The sequence below is a fragment of the Cebus imitator genome, unplaced genomic scaffold (assembly GCF_001604975.1).
Source record: "Cebus imitator isolate Cc_AM_T3 unplaced genomic scaffold, Cebus_imitator-1.0 Scaffold724, whole genome shotgun sequence".
NCBI lineage: Eukaryota > Metazoa > Chordata > Mammalia > Primates > Cebidae > Cebus > Cebus imitator.
In genome coordinates, this window is record NW_016108039.1 from 308028 (window position 1) to 312276 (window position 4249).

A 4249-nucleotide genomic window follows, 5' to 3' on the forward strand; every position below is an offset into this window, starting at 1 on the left:
GAAGATGGATGATGGATATGTAGACGTTAATGATGCTATTCTCTCTTGATGTACAGAGATTTGGATATTTTCCTTTATATATTTTAAAAAGAAAGTTTCCTGCCCTCAAGGAGCTCACATTCTAGTGGTAGATGAAAAATCTAGTAACAGTGTAAGATGAATGATATCATAAGGCTATGTATAATGTAAGCACAGAAAGACTGATATTCATAATAACTTCTATTAAGGTCAGAGGGAATCTGATTTCATTAATGACAGGTTGGAGACTGAGGGAGCTAGTCATGGAAGCTGGGTTTTGAAGAAAGAGTAGGATTTCGTAAAGATGAAGGGAGAGGTAAGACCATTGTAGTTCAAGGTAACACAGGAAAACAAGATTTTCTATTCACTGGGGAGAATGTTTTGCTTGGAGAAAGGAGTTCACGTTTATTTAGCTTATATGCTCCCTCTGGATAATAAGAAGTCACTGAGGGTTTTTAGGAAAGGAATAAATATCATAAAACCTAAGTTTTAACTACATTTAGCTGTGTAGTCGCCTTGTGGGATCTAACACCCACAATGGAAAAAGCACGATGTGGCCTCCTCCATGCATCCTGCCATGCCTACATGAGAGTTCTGACTCCAAGCCTCCCATGGCAGGAGATCAATACTGGATTTTCTGGGGAAGGAGCCTCTCATTTATTCTCCTGAGCTACAGAATTTCTAAGGAACACATACACTGGAAATTATACCTGAAGGCAGGTCACAGGGAAGAAGAGCTAAGTCTCCACTTCCGCTTGGAGAGTACAGCACCACTGAGCATGCTGGTCTGCACTCCCTGGCAACTTTTTCTCTTCAGAATAATGCTGTGTGTGTGGCTTAGGTGTATCTCCCACCGAGTATCAACAGCAGAAGCTACGTACTATCAAAGTCACATCAAGAAGGCAGGAGCACATGAACCACACAGGCATCCCCACCATAGGCAATCCCTTAGCAATTCCCAACATCAGTCCACAGCATGAATCACTTTATACATTGCAGTCTCTCACTACCGCGGGTCTCAGTCGCCAATATGGCACTCGTTTTTGGAGACCGAGTCTGACTCTGTCACCCAGGCTGGACTGTAGTGGCATGATCTCTGCTCACTGCAACCTCTACCCCCAGGGCTTAAACAATTCTCATGCCTTAGCCTCCTCGAGTAGCTAGGACTACAGGTGCATGCCACCACACCTGGCAATTTTTTTGTATTTGTGGTACAGACAGGGTTTTATCATGTTTCCCAGGCTGGTCTCAAACTCCTGAGCTCAGACAATCTGCCCGTCTCATCCTCCCAAAGTGCTAGGATTATAGGCACGAGTCAACATGCCTGGCCACAATATAGCACTTCTAATCCAGAAGGCCAGCCAAAGATGTAAAAAGCAGTAAGAAATCATAAATTGCAAACACCAGGGAAAAAAGAATAGCAGAAAGACAGCACGGAAGGATACAAATAACTCTTGGGAGTGAAGAAACCAGGGTCTTAGAACCAGCTGGACTAACACGTGATGACTGTAAAACACTTCTTGGGGCTTGAGTTTAATTGTCCATTGAATTATAACAATCCCATTTACCTGAGCAGGGGGAGAGTGATGACCTGAGCTGGTTGTTTATGCTTATGGACGTGTTTTTATTCAGGATGATTTTTGCTTAACTTTATACTTTTGGACTTTTCCTTGGATTTTTTTTGTTGTTGTTGTTTGGTATGTGTGCATGTGTGTGTGTGTGTGTGTGTGTGTGTGTGTGTGTGTGTGTGTATAAGATCTCACTCTGTCACTCAGGCTAGAGTACAGTGGGCATGAGCACAGCTCACTACAGCCTCATCCATTCTAGGCTAAAATGATCCTCTTCCGACCTCAGCAAACTCCCCCAACCACATTCCACCCCAGAAGCTAGAACTAAAGGTGCACGCTACCAGGCCCAGCTAATTTTTTGTACTTTTTATCAGAGACAGGGTTTCACCTTGTTTTCCAGGGTGTTCTCAAACTCCTGGACTCAAGCAATCCACCTGCTTCAGCCTCCCAAAGTGCTGGGATCACAGGTGTGAGCCACCATGCCCAACCCTCCCCTGAATGTTGAGTCCCAAAATCCTCTAAGTGGCATTATTCCTGTTATGCAGGCAAAGAAAATGAGGCCCTAGAGGGTTCTGATGTGAACAAAATGAACCAGCACAGGTCATCCCCTTCTTATTCTCCTCCAATAAGTACTTTTCCCTACACTGAAGATTGCTGATAATTGACTTTCTAAGCTTCTGTTTTCCTGACAAAGAGCCAAGGTGGTAAAGAGACAGAACACCCACTATCCTGAGAGTGCCTGGAAACATGCCGAGTCCTGAAGGACATAAACTGTTTTCTATTCATATCATTGCCCCGGGCACATCCTAGGAGAAGGTTGAAGGCACTGCTGAATTTAATCAAGTCAAAAACTGCCACTTTTCTACCTGCATGTAGACCTAAAAAATAACCTAATGCTTACCTATCCTCAGCTCTGTCTAGCAAGTAAAACAGAGCCTGAAGTACCACATGTTGGGCTGACTTGTAGGGATGATGCAACCTGGCAGTAAAGAGGGCAATGGAGTCTCCTGTTGGGTCCCGAACACTCTAAAGCAAATAAAACAAGAAACATTTAAAAATCAAATGGAAAACCACAGCAGTTACTAAGACATATACTGGATAAGGGTTTGATACATGAAGAAAACAGATGCTAACAATAATTCCCTGACTTCACCAATTGCTCCCCAGAGGGGAGAATGTTAATATCATCCCGTGCCTGATTCTCTCAGCACTCCCTGGACCTTATTTCTGTGGTAAGAAAAAAAAATCACATTCTCTTTGCTCTTCAACTGCAGACAGATCAAAAGATGACTTCCTAGCTAACTTCCCCAGCAGGATGGCCAAAGAAACAAGCAGCAGGAGAGAACCAGGCAACAGGAACATGATTTCCACCCTCTGCCTTACAAGTGTCATTATATGTTTACTGGAAAGGCTGAGGTCTCAGCTAAGTGGAGGGCTTGTGTTAAACATGGAAGCATGGGTGTCTGACATGTCGCATATCTATTGCAAAGACCAAGACTAATCTTAATGGACCAAATGAAGAAACTTTTCTAAGTCTACTATACAACTGATTTTCCATAATTCAGTTATTCAATTATCATTAGCAACTATAATTACTGGTAATTATTAGTAATTAAATTATTACTAAAATACTTTTATAACAAAGTGCATGGCTGTTTCACATCTGCTCCTAACTCTGGACACTCTCTAGATTCAGGATAACGTATGCAGGAACAAAGTCCAAACATGACACCTGTTTAAAAAAAGGCAATAATGAGGCCCTACAAGATAGGTCCCTAAAGACTCCCTAAGATGGTGACTTTTCCACTGAGGATCTCAGAACGAAGAGGTTCCTCATGAGGCTTCAGCTTCACAATGCCTTCCTTATGTTGAGGCAAAAAGGAAGCACAGCAGAATGTAGTAATATGAAAATACTGTATATCCAGGACAGCTCCGTGTAACCACCAAATCTCAGAGGTAAGGTGGTTATCAATGAATGAATTATAAATTTCATATTTAAATAAATTTCATAACTATTTCATAACTAATTATACTTCATTTAGTTGAATTAGTATTCAACTAAATGGGACAGGTGTGGTGGCTCATGCTTGTAATCCCAGCACTCTGGGAAGCCGAGATGGGCAGATCACCTAAGGTCAGGGGTTCGAGACCACTGGGTAACATGGTGAAACCCTGTCTCTACTAAAAATTAGCCTGGAATGGTGGTGCACACCTGTAATCCCAGCTACTTGGGAGGCTGAGGCAGGAGAATCGCTTGAACGTGGGAGGTGGAGGTTGCACTGAGCCGAGATATCACCACTGCACTTTAGTCTGGGCAACAGAATGAGATTCCATCTCAAATTAAAAAAAAAAAATTCAGCTAAATGAATAATAAAGTCAACTAAATGAATTATGAATTTCTTTTAACCTGCTTCCAAGCCAGCCAAACATTTTCAGAATTCCTGTCCGAAGCTACTTTATCAGCCCCTCAGGTAGGGTATTTTTCTCTGAATCAGTAAAAATCCTAACCCTGAAGAGTAAGCAGTATGTTACATTCAGGTTCAGGATCAAGGTCCTTAAACACACAGCAGCACTGACATGGTACCAGGACACTAAAATATGAACCTCAAAAATGTCTGGATGCATTCACCCTCACACATCTTCTAGGTTTAGGCCTCTCCTAT

The 4249-nt window shown here is 42.4% G+C and overlaps 1 pseudogene; it reads right to left on the minus strand.

Annotated features, from left to right (window-relative positions):
- The window catches only part of LOC108296559, a 30411-nt pseudogene that overhangs the window by 22370 nt on the left and 3792 nt on the right, over positions 1 to 4249 (minus strand).